Source organism: Carcharhinus amblyrhynchos, chromosome 16 (genome assembly GCF_965287045.1).
Source record: "Carcharhinus amblyrhynchos chromosome 16, sCarAmb.v2.hapA, whole genome shotgun sequence".
Taxonomy (NCBI): domain Eukaryota; kingdom Metazoa; phylum Chordata; class Chondrichthyes; order Carcharhiniformes; family Carcharhinidae; genus Carcharhinus; species Carcharhinus amblyrhynchos.
In genome coordinates, this window is record NC_137339.1 from 3,556,008 (window position 1) to 3,575,236 (window position 19,229).

Here is a 19,229-nt window from a genome sequence, read left to right on the forward strand (position 1 = left end):
GGATACTTTAGGAAGGATGCAAAAGACTTATGAGAGTGGCTCCAGGAGTGAGGGATTTCAGTTTTGTGGGATCTGTTGTAGAGGCTGGGATTATTCTTCTTGGAGAAAAGATAGGTGAGAGAAAATTTGAAAATCATGAAGGGTCTAGACAGAATAGATGGGGAGAAATTGTTCATTTGGCATCTAGCAGGCTACCAATTTTAAAGTGAATGGCAAAAGAACCAACTGCCCTATGAAGCAAAACCTTTTTTATTCAGTAAGTGGTTGGGACCTGTAATACAGTGCCCGAGAGTGTGGTTGAAGTTGGTGCAATTGCAGCTAGCATAACTTTTCATAATTCTAATTGGATGTTTCAGTGCTGTCAGATAAGTAACATTTGCAGTCCTATATGTTTATAATGGAGTTGTAGTTTTAGAAACTAAAATATTTTAGCCAGCAGAAATGTTTTCTAGGGCTGTCAGACGTGAAGTATATAGTAATTCTACATTTCTATAATTCTATATTGAAGTATATAATAATTATGTACAATTACTATAGCAATTGTATAGTAATTCTTGATACTCAGGAAGTAGTGTTCGACTCCCAAATAATTTGATCCAAATATGTATAAGCAAATAAAATATTCACACGTTCGCTTATCATAGCAACTGTATTTGGATCAATATCTGGAAAACAGCAGTGATCTAAAGGTTTCAGCTGAGCTCATTTTATCCTGACCACCAGAAATGGGAGCATATCATGCTGATACCCCTTTTGGATATGTTACCTAATCTGTCAACAGCAACTATATTCCAAAGTTTAGGAACCTAGTACAATGACCACTAACATGCACTGCTGCGTGGTAAAACTGACTCCTGTGACTAGTTGTACAATGTGCTTTTACTCTGTAGGTTAAGTCCCACACAAACACAGATCTCTATCTCAAAACCAACTCACTCGAGCTCTCCATGGCTTCATTTGTTGTGTTGCTTGCCTGACATTCAAAAGTGGATAAAACTGTATCAAATTAAATTTTGGAATGACTGAAGCCATTGCTACCATTTTATGCTCTTTTCAGAGTTAGCATCTCCAGCCTCCTCTAATGCTGCCACAGACTGTTTTTAACTTCGGTAACCCATTTGAATCTGGGTTGAACATCTGACCCTGCATTCTTTCCCGTCCCCGAGCCATCCATTTCCACCTCCATTATATCGCCCATCTCCACCCTGCTTCAGCTGAACCATCCTTGACATTATCGTAGACATCAAGAACAGACTACATCAATGTACTGCTCACCTGCCTCCTACCTGGTTTGCTCCAAAACTCTTCTGTCTGAATGGGATGTGGAGTGAATTAGGCACAGCTGAATATTGTATGATCTCAAGTTTACAGAGGGTAGAGTGTGGAAGGCTGACCAAGATTACATTGAAATGGACAACTCTGGAGGTAACAGAGATGTGGATGAGTGTTTTAGCAGCAAGTAAGCTGAGCTGGGGCAGAATTGCTTCATATTATAGAGGTGGAAATAGATTGTCTTCATGATGGCAAAGATATGTGGTTGGAATTTTGTCTTAGGAGCAAATATAACACTGACGTTGCAAATCTCTTTCAGGCCCAGACTATTGACAGCGATGGAATCAGTAGCTAGGGAACAGTTTTTTTGAGGGAGACTCAAAATAATGGCTTTGGCTGCCCAGTATTTGGTTGAGGAAAGTTGCTGCTCATTCAGTACTGACAATTTAGAGATAGTGGCAGGGTGGGGAGAATTGCTAAGACAAACTCCTGAAGCTTGATTGTTAACTCTGATGTGCTTCAGAGGATTTGTATGTGGAGGTGTGGTAACAGTACAATTGCTGATGTCCCATACTTCAGAAAACACAGCTATTTTGTATCTTGAATTAATATGGAACACAATTGAAATCACTTAATGTGACAGTGATTTACAATAATATTAGCAATGTTCTGCTTTAGCAGTGCTGTGAACCCCAATATTATCGTAGATGAAATAGCATTTGTGAAGAAGGTGGTAAAATGCGCACAGTTGTCAGGTGATGTAATAGTTTGGTAATAACAATTAGGATTCTGTCTGCTGTCTGTGATTCTTCACCTTGCAGGATATTTCTGTTCTTTGGGTGTGCCAACATGATGTTGCTGAACATGAAGTAGGGAAATTGGGCTAGTGGCCAGTTATGCACTTAGTGATGAATTCACATTGTTGGTGTAGACTGGGACATTGTGCTCACCTTATACAGCTATACTATAGATGCACACTTCTTTAAGATTAAGAATCTGCGCCAGTGCAGTTTCTCCTTGTTATTTTCCTTATTGTACGTGAACTTAATTTTGGCTTTCAGTGCATCCTGTTTAACCTGTTTTCTTTTTGGCAGTTTGAGATTCATACTGTTCAAAGCCACCCCAAGCTGCACAAAGAATTTCATGCAACTTGTTTGATCACCCACTTTTTTTTAAACTTTCCTCTGTGTTGCAAATGATTTGCCTTTCCTGCTTTGCCTGTTTTTTTGCCATCTTATTAAATTTCTTTTCCACTTGAAATCCACCAAAAAGTAATGATTACAACTGTTTCAACAATATTCATAATGCTTTCATACATTGAACACAAGAAAGAGACTAACTATGCTGGTTGTATGTTGTGCTCTTCTTATCTGCCAGAACAGACTATGTTCAGTCTTTAGTTAAAGGCTATTGCTTGTGCAGTTTTGTATCTGTCCTGTATTGGTTTTCCTGAGGAGCTCTGGTCATAACATCTGTGAAAGGAGCATACAACTGGCATGCACAAACAGGTAAGGTAATCTTGCAGCAGTCTCAGCTGGCATCTCCAATTCTTAAATACCAAAGTTCAAAGCTCCTTTTAATATATATTTAGATCTTCAAGACTGGTAGTAATGGCCTGGGCATTCCATGCTTTTCATGAAGTTGCTGCGTATTGTTATACTTTGTGCTGGTGAAGGAATAGTACCAGTGCTCTACATTTTCATTTCTCATCCCCAATCCTGAGTAGACAATCTATTTGAATTGGCTGGTGAAAAGATCAGATACCATTCGAGGTTTGGCAATATGTTAAACAGTTAATAATCTGCATATTCTACTAGATTCTTCAAATCCCAGATTTTGGAATATTTAAATTGGCTGTAGTCATATAAAAAAAATGCAAAAATATTCAGTGTCCAACAATTCCAGTATCAGGCAGAATTGTTATTGTGTTACTGACATTTCATCATTATGAAGGAAGGCCCAGTAGACGTTGGAATGGGTCACCCTGCATCGGGGGCAATGGATGATTTTCCACCAACGATGCTATTTCATAACTCAGAATCATAGAAACCCTATGTGCCATTCAGCCCATCAAGTCTGCAGCAACCACAATCCTACCCAGGCCCTACTCCCCTATCCCTTCGCATTTACCCACTAATCCCTCTAACCTACGTATCTCAGGACAATAAGGGGCAATTTTAGCATGGCCAATCAACCTAACCCGCACATCTTTGGACTGTGGGAGGAGACCAGAGTACCTGGAGGAAACCCATGCAGACATGAGGAGAATGTGCAAACTCCACTCAGACAGTGACCCAAGCCGGGAGTCAAACCCAGGTCCCTGGAGCTGTGAAGCAGCAGTGCTAACCACTTTGCTACCCTGCCACCCACTGTTCAGTAATTCACTGATATGTTTTGGCTCATCACACTCTTTACAGATCAGTGAAACACTTGCATTAGCTCTTGTTGTAACATTGCATTGGCCTAATGTCATCTGGACTAGAGCTCAAGTTCTTTCATGTTGGCTAAAAATGGCTATTGGAAAGAGAACCAGCACAGCTGTGGAAAGGAAGAAAAGTGATTCAGCATCATAATATGTTGCATCTTCCTGCTGTCTACGTATGCATTTTACAACATCATCGAGAGGTTAGAGGAGGAAAGTGACATAACATGACTAAAAGGAGTACAAATATAACCTGAATATTTTAAAATAGTGCTCTAATTTCCTTTCCTTGAAATTAATCACCCTAATTCAGACCTGAGACTTTGTGGGGCTGTGGTGTAGGTTCCCCATAACTGTTGTTACATGCAATGCATTTCAGCCATACTATTTATTTTTTGTTAATAATTAGCAATGCCTCAACCAATCAAACGATTTAACAAATTCCTAGGGAGGGCAATAGGAAATTGCAGAATTACTATAGACTGTAAGACATAATCATAGCATTCTTACCATCACTTTAATAAATTACTGAAGTAGGTTAAAACATTATATATATCATAGCTAAGAGTCTAATAAGCTGTAGGTTTCTAACAAGCATCAGTTATGGAGACTTTTATGGAAATCAGGAAATTCAGTGTAGTGATGCAGTGTAAAATATTTTGTTCTTGTGTGACCAGGGAACTGACTGCTTCATAATATACCAGTACATACTGTACCACAGTATACCACTCTACATTTAAAGCTGCTATCACTTCATGTTTGTTTTGAATGTAATGGTCCTTTGTGGAATATGGTTTCCTTTATGCTTCCTGCTCAAGCAGCCATCCAGTAATTCACCCACACCCCTCTATTCTTTAAGGGTAGATATATTATTTGCTGGATGGATTGGGATGGGGGCAACAATCTAATTTTTAACCTGACATCCATTATTAAATATGGCTAGTTTGAAACAAATAGTGGCAGGATTTGGAATTCTAAGTTTCTGTAGCTATCTTGAGGAAAGTAATAAAAGTCTAAATTAGGGTTACTGTATATGTATGTGAATGCACAAAGTGTGGCAAATGAAATCGATATGTTTCAGGCGCAGGTTGTCATGTAGAAATACATTGTGGCAATAATGGAAACCTGGCTCAGAAAAGGGCAGAACTGAATATTAAATATTCCTGAAACAAGTCGCTCAGAAAAGAGGGAGGGCTACCAGTTCTGATCAAGGAGAACGTTGTAATGTTGGATGTCCCAGAGCCTCAAGGATAGGATCTTTCGCTGGAACTAAAGAACAAAAAGGTGCAGTTACATTGCTCAGTGTAGTCTATAGACTATCAAGTAATGGAAAAGATGTACAGGAACGAATTTGCACGCAAGTTACAGGAAGAATTATGGGGTAATTATAATGGAGGATTTTAGTTATCCAAATATAGATTGGGATTATTGTAGTGTAAAGGCCAGAAAGGAGTAAGAGTTCCTTAACTGTGCTCAGGAGAATTTTCTGTAGGATGTTTCCAGCCCAATGAGAGAGAAGGCATTGCCAGATCTGATTCTTGAGAATGAGATGGGCCAAGTGGATCAGGTGGCAGTATGGGAACATTTAGAGCAATGAACATTGTATCACGCAGTTTACATTTGCTATGTAAAAGGACAAGGAATTCCATTAACAATGCGTAAGAAAAGTTCAACTGATACCTGGGATGGAGGTGGGGGAGATTATCTTTTGAGGAAAGGTTGGACAAGTTTGGTCTGTATCCACTGGTGTTTAGAAGATTTAGAGATGATTTTATTGAAGCCTATAAGCTCCTCAAGGGACTTGACAGGGTGAATGCTGAAAGGATGTTCCCCCTTTTGGGGGAGACCGGAACTAGGGGGACAGCTTAAAAATAAGGGGTCTCCCATTTAAGATGGCTGTGAGAATACATTTTTCTCTGAGAGTCATGAATCTTTGGAACTTGGGGCCATTGAACGTTTTTAAGGTAGAAGCAGGTAGATTCTTGACTAACCAGTTAACAGTTATTGTGGGTAGATGTTATGTGGAGTTGAGGCCACAATAAGATCAGTCATGAACATGTTGAATTGCAGAGCAGGCTCACGTGGTCAAAAGGCTGACTGCTCCTAATTTGTATGTTTGTACTTAATTCCGAGTAAGAATAATTAATTGGGAGAACACATTTCAATGCAGGTAAGAATAGGTCTGAGCTGGTGGAATTGGAATCAAAGATTGGCAGGCAAAATTATAATTGAACAGTGAGCTGCCACGAAAGAGAGAGTTCAGACACAGCCGTCATATTTTCGCACAAAGGGAAAAGGTAAGGCAAACAAATCCAGAGTCCCTTGGATAACAAAGAGTTACAGATTTAAAATGAAGAAGAAAAAGTGTGCTTGTAATAGTTGTAGGCTGAGTATATAAGTCAAAGGGGAATTGAAAAACCAAATAAATAAGAAAAGCAAATAACAACTATGAAAAGAGACTGGCAGGTAACGTAAAAAGGAATTGGAAAGCCTTCCATAGGCATATATGTAGTAAGAGGAGAAGTGGCATTAATGAAGAGGGGGGAAAACAAAAGATTTATATGTGGAGGCAGGGAGCATAGTTGAGGTATTGAATGAATACTTGATATCTGTCTTCACCAAGGGAAAAAGATGCTGTACAAGTAATTTTTTTCCTTTATTCTTTTATAGGATGTGCATTGCTGGCAAGGCCAGCATTTGTTGCTCATCCTGAATTGCCCTTGAACTAAGTAGAATGCTAGACAATTTCAGAAGGCAGTTAAAAGGTGCATATAGAGCAGGCCAGTTGGGGATTTTCTTCCCTTAAGAGCATTAGTGAATCAAGTAGGTTTGTACCACAATTGGTGGTTTCATGGTCACCATTGCTGAGACTAGCTTTCATTTCCAAAGTTAATTAAAGTTAAATTTCATCTGCCAACATTAGCTTGCTAGCCCAGTGACATCACCACAGCGCCACTGTCTCCTCGAATGATGAAGCAGGAGGTACTTCAAACACGAAAAGCTTAAAATTGACAGAGGAAGTATTGGATAAACTGCCTGTGCTGAAAGTTGATAAAGTGCCAGGACCAGATGAGATGCAACCAAGGATATTGAGGGAAGCTAGAGTGGAAACTGCAGAGATAGTGATCATAATTTTCCAATCTTTATTGGGCTCGGATGGTGCCAGAGGATTGGAGAACTGCAAATGTTACACCCTTGTTCAAACAAAAGGTATAATAAATCCAACAACTGCGCAACAATCTGTTTAACTTCGGTGATGTGGAACCTTCTAGCAATCACAATTCTGGACAAAATTAAAAGTCACTTGTGTAAACCTGGGTTAATTAAAGAAATGATGTGGAGATGCTGGCATTGGATTGGGGTAAACACAGTAAGAAGTCTGACAACACCAGGTTTAAGTCCAACCGATTTATTTGGTAGTAAACTCGCAAGCTTTCGGGGTTTGCCCCTTCGTCAGGCGAATGGAGAGTTCTGGCCTCAGACAGAGCATATAACAGCACAGACAGTTTACAGATTACTGATTAGAATGCGAATCTTTACACCTAACCTGCTATTTAAGTCTTAAAGTGGCCAACAATGTGAGTGCAAGGAGCATTAAGCCCAGGTTAAAGAGATGTGTATTGTCTCCAGACAGTACAGTAAGTCAGGTTTAGCAAACCCAGGCAAGTCACAGGGGTTACAGATAGTGCGACATGAACCCAAGATCCCTGTTGAGACCGTCCTCGTGTGCAGAACTCGGCTATCAGTCTCTGCTCAATGACTCTGCGCTGTCGTGTGTCGTGAAGGCTGCCTTGGAGAATGCTTACCCGAAGGTAATTAAAGAAAGCCAGCATAGACTTGTGAATGGAAAATTGTGGTTAAGTAACTTAAGTTTTTGATGAGGTAGTAGAGAAGCTTGGTGTACATGGATATCAATATGTGCCTCAAAACAGACTTAGTGAACATGGATAAAAGGGACGGTATGAACTTAGATACAAAATTAGCTGAGCGACAGGAAACAGAACCAGTAGTTAATAATTGTTGTATGGACAGTGGGAGTTTTATAATGAAATTCGCCAGACATTGGTGTTTAAACCGCTGGTCTCCCTGATACATATTAATGATCTAGATCTTTGTGTACATGGCAGAATTTCAAAATTTGGGATAATACAAAACTCAGAAGAATTGTGGGGCTGGTGGTGTAGAACTTAAAAGTTGATGGAATGGGTGGATAAGTTGCAGATGAAATTTCATGTGGAGAAGTGTGAGTGATTGTTTTGATAGGAAGAACTTAGAGAAAACATATAAAGTGGGTGGAGAAGCAGAGGAACCTGGATGTATCTGCGTAAATCATTGAAGGTGGCAGCACAAATTGAGATTGCTATTAATAAAGCTAGAGGCTTATCATACAAAAATAAGTTATGCTAAACGCTGGCGTGGCCTCAACTAGGATACCAGTATACAGTTCTGTACACACTTCAAGGTGAATGAAAAGTAAAAAAGTAAGTATAAAGTTTATTTATTAGTCACAAGTAAGGCTTACGTTAACACTGCAATGAAACTACTATGAAATTCCCCTAGGTGCTACACTTTGGCCCTGTTTGGGTCAACGTACGTAATCAGCACGTCTTTTAAATTGCGGGAGAAAACTGGAGGAAACCACACAGGCATGGGGAGAAAGTGCAAACTGCCCACAGTCACTCAAGCCAGGAATCAAACCCAGGTCCCTGGTGCTGGGGAGCAGCAGTGCTAGCCACTCTGCCACCATGCCGCACAAGGCATTAGAGAGAGAGTGCGGAAGAAATTCACAAGAATGTTTCCAGGAGTGAGGACCTTCAGTTACTTAGATAGATTTGAGATGTTGAGACTCCTTGGAGAGTAGGGTGAGGAGATTCGACAATGACGTTCAAAATTAGGAGGAGTTGGACAGAACAGGACGGAAGAAACTGTTTCCATGGTGGAAGCGTAGAGAGCCAGAGGGCACAGATTTAAGGTAATTGGCAAAAGAAGCAATGGCGACATGAAAGTGTTTTCACTTGGTGAATAGTTAGGATCTAGAGTGCGCTGCCTGAGTGTGTGGTGAAAGTAAGTTCAACTGAGGCATTCGAGAGAATTGAGTTATTATCTGAAAAGGAAGAATGTGCAGGACTGAGACGATTCTACATAAATTGTCTTTCAGAGAGCAACTTTGATACAGATTCAACCATGCTTGTACATCTCGTTAACAGCACATAGGAAGGATTTTGGTACATGGGCTGAGGCAGGTAGTGTTGATGAGGTAGGCTTGCATGGCTTTGGTGATGGTTGCAAGCTCAATTTGGGAAGAAGAAGACAGTAAAACTTCCTGTTAGCTTAGGTTGAGTGAATGGTTGGGAAGGTCGACAGCAGCATAATGGAGTTTATGACTGGGGTTGGAAACTGGTTTTGGTTTTATGTATTTGTTCGTGTGAAGTTTTGACTCTGACTTGAAATTTAAGGCACCAGAGGTTTGAGGGGAGTGACATTGAAGTAGAGTTCTGTGTTTTTGATGTACAGACAAATGCTGAACACCATTGTGGATGATGTCGTTGATAGCATGTGGATGATTAGAAAAGATCCTGAACAGATCCTTGAAGCATTCAGAAAAGGCAGGTTGAGAAACCCACCAATAGAGGAATTGTTGCAGCAGAAAATAAATTTCTACCCCCAGTGCAAACTTAAAAAGAAGTCACACTCTGAAAGGAAGTTTTATCAAAAACATTCTCATTTTGTAATCTTCACTTTGATTTGAATACTCCTATTTGGGTATAGGATATTATGTTTGATGCATTTATAATTTTGAAGAATTCAATCCTGGGATATGGAAAAATTGAGATATTAAAAATAATTTCCATACCTAAATATTCCAGTGACTGTTATATATTCTAAAGTTAATTCACATTGTCCCTTTAATGGATCACTTCTTTTATCTGTAGTACCATCAGTAACACATCAGTTACTAGTGTTGGTGGAAATATCTTGTGCACAATATTTCAGAGTAGCATGAGAGTTATGTCTGTCTTTAGAGAGCTGGAAATCCGAATCTTTCTTTTAGTTCCAAATTGTACCAAATTAGTGATGCTAGCTTGTACTTGATGGTAAATACGCTTTTTTTTTCAGCAACAACTCCTGACTTAAGTATTGCAATAGTCTTGCAAGAATAATTCTGGCTTGGAAGTTGCAAGACTTATCAACATCAAGGATTCTGGGAATGTAAGACGTGCAGTATTTGTTGAAAACACCAGTCAGTTGATATTTAGGAATTGGGCCCATTCAGCACATTGAGTGTGTTCTGCATTCAGTTAGATCATAACTGATCTACAAATGGCATCTATTTGTTGTGGATGCCAGTGTACTTTGAAGTTTCAAAATCCCTTCAAAAACAGGGTGATTATACATGTGATCTATGGCACCCACCTTAGATTCATAACTCTTGTCTAACAAATCCGTCAATCTAAGTTTTGAATCTCCAGTTGAGACTCAATTTCAGCAGCTTTTTTAGGGGAGGGTTCCAGATTTCCTCTGATTTGTGTGGACAAGGTAGGTTTTCGGATAATTTACTCCTGAAGTACTAAACTCTAATTCAGGATATATGTCAGTTACCTGAACTCTCCTGTGAGAGGAAATGGTTTCCATTCATACCTTATTAAATCCTTTGATCACATGTATCACGTCATTTCAGCCATAAACCCTTGGAATTGAGGTTGCGTTTGTACATCAACCCCGTCCAACAGCTAAAAGACGCACTGCAACAACTCAAAGGCTCCTTTGAGAGACCTTCTAAACCCATGACCTTTTTCACCCAGAAGGATAAGGGCAGCAGATGAAGGCAACAGTGGCATCTGGAAGTTCTCCAAGGCACACACCATCCTGACTTGAAATTATAGCACTATTCCTGCAGTGGGTCAGAATCCTGGAACTCCCTCCTTGACAGCACTATGGGTGCACTTGCACCACATGGACCGCAGTGGTTCAGGAAAGCAACTCGTCAACATCATCTCGAGGGCAATTAGGGATGGGCAATAAATGCTGACCTAGCCAGCGATGCCTTCATCCCATGAAAAGTAAAAACAGGCTTGTACTTTCTGGCATGCTGTCTTGATCTGGCCAGTATCTCCAAATGTTCAGCATTCAGAGTTTTGTGTTGCCTTTTCCTCAGGAAGCATACATGCCTTGTATTAATCTTTAGAAATTACATCTGTAGTTGCCTCTTTCCTTGGCAAAACTTGCTATTTCTCTGCATTTAGGATCTAGGTTCTTCGTTCTAAGAGGTTTGGCATAGATCTTTGTCCTATCCATAACCCCACCCTTTCCAAGAGCCAACATTTTATTGACATGCTGGCTTCTAAAAATGTGGCCCAATGATTTTTTACACCAGAAATAGAAAAGTGAGATATATAACCACAGAAGTTTGAATGCAGAGGGAAGAATTCATAGATTTGGGTAGAGATTTGTAATCTTGCATATGTGGGCAAAAGATTAGTTTTTAAGTTGCTTAATCTTGTTCTTTTAGGGTTTAAGAATGTCAGATATTTTGCCATTCATCAGTAATTAATGGTTGTGCAGGTTGACTTGATCATTTCCCACAATATTTTGATCAGCAAGGTAATGGAAAGTGTCAATACTATTAAGCGGTACCTACTGGCTCTCAGTTTGGGTTCAGCCAGGGCACCTGGGCTCATTATAGCCCGGGCAAAAGAGCTGAACTCCAGAAATGAGGTGAGCGTGAATACCTTTCACATCAATGCAGCATTTGATGGAGTTTGGCATCAAGAAACCCAAGTAAACCTGATTTCTGTGGCAGTAGGGGGGAAAGCTCCCCATTGGTTGGAGTCATATCTAGCATAAAGGAAGATAGTTGTTGTTGGAGGTCAGTCATCTCAGTCCCATGACACCCCTACAGGGGTTCCTCAGGGTACTGTCTAGGCCCAACCATCTTCATCTGTGACTTTCCATCATAAGGTCAGAAGTGGGGACGTTAGCTGATTATTGCATAGCACAGTGGTCGCCAATGCGATTCCGCACATACCGAGGCAGTCTCTACCTGCATGCAACAAGATCTAGACAGTTTTCAGGTGTCAGCTGATAAGTGATAAATAACCTTTGTGCCAAGCAATGATGGTCCAACAAGAGAGAATCTTAACTAATTTCCCTTTGACATTCAGTCACTTTCAATGACATTACCATTGCTAACTCCCCCACTGTCAACATCCTGGGGCGTTAACGTTGACCAGAAACTGAACTGAACCAACCATATAAATATTCTGGTTACAAGAGCAGGTCAGAGGCAGGGAATTCTGCAGAGAATAACTTGCCTGCTGACTTCCCCAATCCTGTCCACCATCTTGCCTGGATGAGTGCAGCAATACTTGAGCTTCATACCATCCCAGACAGAGCACCTCCATCTGCCACCTTCAGCATAACTCCCTCCACCACTAACATACAATGGTAGTAGTGTCTACAAAATGTACTACAACAACTCACTAAGGTTCTTTACACAGAAGTTCTTTAGACTCTCAACCTCTATCCCTAAAGTGACCAAGACAGCAGATGCATGGGAAAGTAACCACCTCAAGTTTCCCTTTGAGCTGTGCACCATCCTGACCTGGGACTGCAATGGCCTTTCCTTCACTGTTGTTGGGTCAAAATCTTGGAATTTCCTCTCGTAGTACAGTGGGTGTCCCTGCACTGCATTGTCTGCAGCAGTTCAAGAAGGCAGTTCACCGCCAACTGGGAACAGGCAATAAATACTAGCCTAGCCAGCAACACTGCATCCCGTGGGGAAAAAAATTTGATCTGAACATCTGATGTACAGAATGTGAGTAACTTCTTAGAACCTGTTGATGTTAACTGACTTGCTTCTGAGAAGGAGATTTTATAGTTTTTCAGTAGCTTGCTCCATAATAATTCGTATTTTATGATACGCTGAACCATCAGCTATTTCTTAATGTTGGTCATCCACTAACACTGAGAGCCAGACTCAACAACAGAACGAGTCACCTGTTGAGAAATGTTTCTTTCCATGTTTAATATCTGGATTAAGAAATGTGTCTTCTGTTTCGTATTTTACAAATTTCTTTCCTACGCTAAAGTAAAAGTGAATGCAAATCGGAAATGTCTGATCTAAATGAAATGTTTACACCAAAATTTGGCTGAAGTCACTTTTTCTCACTCCATAGTAGCACTTGTGATCAATCAGTCACTCCATAAAATGTTCTTTGCTTGAACCTGGCTGTCCCCTGTCAGTTTGGGATGTTGTGATATGTGACACACGTACAACTGAGCGTTTAGCCTTCTGTTTCAAATTCTCCATTATCTCCAGGATTTATTTGACAAAAGAATTAATAAAGTTCTTGTGTCACTATTTCAAGTAACACTCTGTTAGCATTTATAATGAAACAGTGTATGTAATCATTTATATTAGGAATGTTTTTGTAAACATTTCTGTCAGTACTTTGCCTGATGAACTGAACCAATTTGCTTACTTGAGTTTTTTTTAAAAACTTGCACTATGGAGCTCAGGTTAAGATTTTGAACAAATTTTAAAATTAAATTGCATGTCTACTGATTTGTATTTTAAATGATTAGTTTTTAAACATTTTATTTGAAAATTTCCCTGTTTCAAAGGTATGGGTTTAGATTTGCTATTCTGGTGGAACTATGAAATTTAGTTAAAGACAATTGCTGGAATTTTTCTCTTCAGCTTCCAGCTGATTCTGTGTGGTTGTTTTCCCACAATTATTTGAAGAAAACCCAGAAGGCAAATTTCCAAATTATTCAGATGTTGATTATGTTGAAAAGCAGAAAACCCTAGATGAAAAACAGAAAATGTTAGATGTACTCAGCAGGTCAGACTGCATCCATGGAGAGAAGAACGAGTTAATATTTCAGGTTGATTGATGTGAAACGTTTATTCTGTTTTTCTGTCCAGTGATGATGGGTTTGGAGTCATGCGTGTACTCCAGGTGTATTCTCCAAATTCCATAAACCATGTGTGGTCTCTCTCTTAATCCTAATTGAAGCTTCATTTTAATAAAACGACAAATGAGTTCAATTTTGAAAGAAAAAGTTCTATTTATCATCACAAAATTGTTACAACACAGAAGGATGCCAGTTGGCCCACCTTGGCCTGCATCAGCTCTCCAAAATAGCACTTGTCTTTTAATAATAATACTGATAAGCACAAGATTGCTAACTTCAAATTAGTTGGGATTGCTCAGAAAGTAATAAACCTGGACCACACGACTTCTCCCTCTTTTGATACCTGCCCACCATCCCTGTCTCTCGACTGTCAGCCATATACTCCTTTCTCCAAAGTCAGGAACCACCAGTTAATTGAACCATACATTCGACCCCCATTTGAATGCCACAATGCCCAGTGGCAATTCTGCCAAACTCCAAAGTGCCCCATCTATGGAGATATTAGCCCAAAGGTCATACCACTGCTATGTGCGCAAGTAGCAGCAACCTTACTTCAGTGTTAGACCCAAAATGGTAGCATTTACCTTGTTAGCTTAGATTTGTGATTTCAAGGATGTTTGTATCCCAAAGTCCAACTAATTGTAAACTATGAATTTATGTTCAGTTTTAATTGCCAATTGGCTATTATCCTTAATCTTATTGATCAAATCTGACTTCTTTATTCCCCAAATCATTGCATTTACAATCCTTCATGTCCCATTCCAAGTTTGCAGCCCCATGAAATCTTTGCGCTTTCACCTCTTGTCTCTGTGTGTCTCTTCTCACCCTAGTAATGGCAGCAGTGTCTGCAGCTGCTTTGATCCATTCAACAAATTTCTCCCTAAAGCTGCATATCCCTCATCATTACATACTTTTTGAACTAATATTTATGACCGCTTCTAATTCTCCTCACATGTTTCAGTTTTTGTTTATATAGACTTCTGCAAAGTGCTTCTGAACAATTGTCTGTGAAATGCACAATACAAGTTATTGTGCTTGTTTTTTTTAAAATTGTGGTTCACACATTGGGTGGGATTTTACTGGAAATTCTCACCTGAAATCAACAGAAATTTCTGCTGTTGGACCCTCGCCTGCCCCAGTTCCATAGCAGGCGAGGAGGTCGAGTCCCAGCCAATGAAACCCCAGAATTTCCATGGCGCACTAATGGTTGTTTCAGAGGTGCGTTTGGACCGAGTTATCAATACCATTCAACCCTGAATTAATCAAGGTATAGGTTTTGTTTGAACTGAAAATTGTGGAGTATCTTCTGGATCTGATGATCAACTTGCAAGTTTTAGAAACATGCCCCGTCAATCAGATATGATTAAAATGTGTGAACTAGTTTATAGAATATATAATCAGTATGTTATATCAACATAAGAAAATCCTGTCCGTCGTTACAGAATCACTTCACAAATTTCAAATAAATTAACAGTCCAATTGACAAACAGTGTCAGGAAACTTGCGTATTTTTTTCGTACCTCCTCTCGCTTTCATATTATCTGGGTGTGCCTTCAGCATGTTCCAGTAAATAGTTCACTCCAAATGAAAACAAAATATGCCAAATGCTGGAAATCTGAAATAAAACAGAAAATGCTGGATAAATTCAGCAGGCCTAGCAGCATTTGTGGAGAGAAACAGAGTTAAGTTTCAGATCTGAATGATCCTTCTACAGAAGTGTTCGGACCAGTCAGATGCACAGCAGTGTCATTCATTTTAAAATATTGTCCTGTAATTTCCTGGGCATCTCTTGAGGTTAGGGAATCAAAGGAGGGCTGTTGAAGAGAAATAACATCTTGTTGAATGGTAATATATAAGATTGTAAAGATACAAGCGTACTACACTGGCGGGCATTTTTTTATGGTCAATTTTGCTAGACCATTGAATCTTGCCTCATTGAGAATGGAATAGAAAGGATAGATGCTTTTGTACAGTGAAGGAAATGTGGATTTTAGTAATGTTAGTAATATGAAATTGTGTTCATATTGTGCAACTCTTTAGTTACACTCATACTACAAACTGTTTTTATCTTCATTGAATATGGGCTATGTTGTAACTTTTCAGCCTGATTGCCTGGGACTTTGTATTTGGCTTATTTTATTTTTTTAAAGTCTTTTAACACTTGAGTGACCTTAAGAATATAAAGTAGGAACAGGAGTAGACCTTTTGGCCACCAGGGCGGCTCTACTATTCAATAAAATTGGCTGATCTGACCATGCAAGAAGTGAATGAATTTGACATGGTCAACAGAAAACTAAATTAATGCTGGGATGTTGGTTGTGAATGATTTAATTGTGATTGCATTTAACTACACGTGTATAGTGTCTCCAACTTCCAGCTCAAAAGGCAGCAGCTAATCTGAACTGGTTAGTTTTCCACATGGTTCAAAGTTAGTAATTAATGTTAGGTTGGAAAAAGATTTGGTTGAAATTTTATTAAGTGTTGCATGTTCAGAAGTCATGGAATCAAACTCCCCTGCAACATTTGTACACTTTATACTGTCACTTCAGTATATCATTGCTAGAGGTGTTATCTTTTGGATGCAATATCCACTTTAAACCCTGTCACTGAACGTATTAATTGACCATTAATGCCATTTCAATTTTTTTTCTATTCCTTCGTGAGATGTGGGCATTGCTGGCTGGACTAGCATTTATTGCCCATTTCTCATTGTCCTTAAGAGACATGTGAATAATCTCATTTGAGACATGTGAATAATCTCATTTGAGACATGTGAATAATCTCATTTGAGACATGTGAATAATCTCACTTGAGACATGTGAATAATCTCACTTGAGACATGTGAATAATCTCACTTGAGACATGTGAATAATCTCACTTGAGACATGTGAATAATCTCACTTGAGACATGTGAATAATCTCACTTGAGACATGTGAATAATCTCACTTGAGACATGTGAATAATCTCACTTGAGACATGTGAATAATCTCACTTGAGACATGTGAATAATCTCACTTGAGACATGTGAATAATCTCACTTGAGACATGTGAATAATCTCACTTGAGACATGTGAATAATCTCACTTGAGACATGTGAATAATCTCACTTGAGACATGTGAATAATCTCACTTGAGACATGTGAATAATCTCACTTGAGACATGTGAATAATCTCACTTGAGACATGTGAATAATCTCACTTGAGACATGTGAATAATCTCACTTGAGACATGTGAATAATCTCACTTGAGACATGTGAATAATCTCACTTGAGACATGTGAATAATCTCACTTGAGACATGTGAATAATCTCACTTGAGACATGTGAATAATCTCACTTGAGACATGTGAATAATCTCACTTGAGACATGTGAATAATCTCACTTGAGACATGTGAATAATCTCACTTGAGACATGTGAATAATCTCACTTGAGACATGTGAATAATCTCACTTGAGACATGTGAATAATCTCACTTGAGACATGTGAATAATCTCACTTGAGACATGTAGAATTTCTTCAGTCAGATGGCAGTGAATCTGCATTATTCTTTACTGCAAAGTTGTAGAGGCTGCGTTATGTTCAAGGCTGACATGGGCAGATTTTTAATCAGTGAGGGAACCCAGGATTATGGGGATAAAGTAGGAAAGTGGAGGCAACGATTATAATTTCAGATCAGTCATAATCTCATTGAATAATGGAGCAAATTTGATGGGCTGAATGGCCTACTTCTGCTTCTATGTCATAGTTTTTATGGTCCATAAATGCTTGCTGAATAAAGGAAAAAATGTTTGCCTGCTAAATTACATGAAGATAGCCTGGCTTCAGTTAACTGCAATGCTTACATGCCCTTGCCTTCAGCCACATCTCCAGCTACCATTTTAGAACTGTCTTATCTGTAAGCAAAAGATCAGAAGTTCTTGATTTTTATGATTTGCTTCCCATGTTGGGTGAATTGTAGAGAAATAGGAAGATATCAATCTAAAGTCTCTGGTTCTTGTATTAGTAATATGGACTGACTGATTCTCTGAAACGGGATAACGTCATTCATAAACTTATTCCATAATACTAATGGATGTAACTGGGATTGCAATTGACAATAAGCCATTGTGTTCATATAAGTTTTATTTATCTTGCACTTCTTCCTTCTGTACTCCTAGCAGCTACTTGACAAATAACACTCACCAGGGAAATCTCTCACACCTCTTCCGAATTCTTTCAGTGGAGATGTTCATTTCTCCATTGGAAAAAGCTGCAGGGAGCCTCTTGTGCATAAATCACAAAAAGCTAGCATGCAAGTTCAAATAGAATGTTGGCCTTCATTTCAAAGGGAATAGAGTATAAAAATAGGGAATACACCTATCAATAGTGATACCTCAGACTCATCATGAACAATTCTATGAGAGCGAGAACAACAGAAATGATAGCATAGAACGAAATTACTCAACATTCAGCTGCTTACTCATTCTGCTTCCATGATAATTCCCTATGCCGTCTTAGATTATGTTCCTGTTGTCACCTACTTCCCTTTTAAATGATTGTGCTGTTTCAATAGTTACTAGTGCTAAAACGATAAAGGTCTAATAATTCAGGAAAAATGCTAACTCCATCTTTCTTTTCATAGTGAGGCTCAAGTCTTTGTTGATTTACCAATTCATGTCTCAATCATTGAAAACTGAGAAAATCTGTTTGAATTTTTCAATTTTTTGTAGAATAAACCTAAAGTTTTGAACCTTGATTCACAAATAGACTCATTGCTGGACGAATACAAAAGCAGAACATTGTTGATACTGGAAATCTGAAATAATCACAAAATACCAAAAATTCTGCCTTTCTTCACTCGAGTCATTGGCACTGACTGCAAATCAGGATCTTGCTCCCCCCAGCCAACTCCCTTCTCTGATTTGACTAGGTTCTGACTTTTCTTCCTGCCCTCTTACTGATGACAAGCTCATGTGCATGGACTTTGCCTTCTCCCTGCTGAACACCCACTGTTGATCTTTCCCTCTTGTATACCTCCGTCCCCTCATATTACAGAAATAGATTTTAATTCCTTTCTCCATTTTCCCCCTACTCCCCCACAAAAAAATCTATTTGTTATTATTGTCTAACAGCATAACATGAATATTGGAATCAATATGCAAACCACAGGAGGGGGTGGTGGACACTGCTGGTTCCCTTTATATTGGCACACGTATTCTTTCACTCCTTCCTAGATATGTTTTGCTGCTTTTTTATATCATTTATGTTCACCATAGCTTTCCTTTTGATTATAAAATCATTACTATCCCCATATGTTTGTCAAATGCTTCTCTTTTGATCTAACGTGTTATTGAATTTTCAATTTTACTGTGCTCATTTATTGGTGGTCTGAATGTAGTTTACCTCGACCTAACAGTCTCATTATTGTTTAGATGGAAGATGGCTGATCATCTAATTTGAAATAGACTAATTTCCAATTGAATCCCTTTTCTGGGACACTTTACATAGCTTTGATGAAAACCTTATTGGATTATGGTCACCATTTCCCAAGTGTCCCTTCCTGTGTATAGTTATCTGATCCTTCATTTTCATTCACTGAAATCAACTGCAGCCTTCTTCCAAGGTGTGCTCGTAT

At 39.0% G+C, this 19,229-nt stretch overlaps 1 protein-coding gene across 4 annotated transcripts in view; it reads left to right on the forward strand.

Annotated features, from left to right (window-relative positions):
- Positions 1–19,229, forward strand: part of LOC145353786 (death-inducer obliterator 1-like) — a 120,810-nt gene that overhangs the window by 978 nt on the left and 100,603 nt on the right. The window lies entirely within an intron of this gene.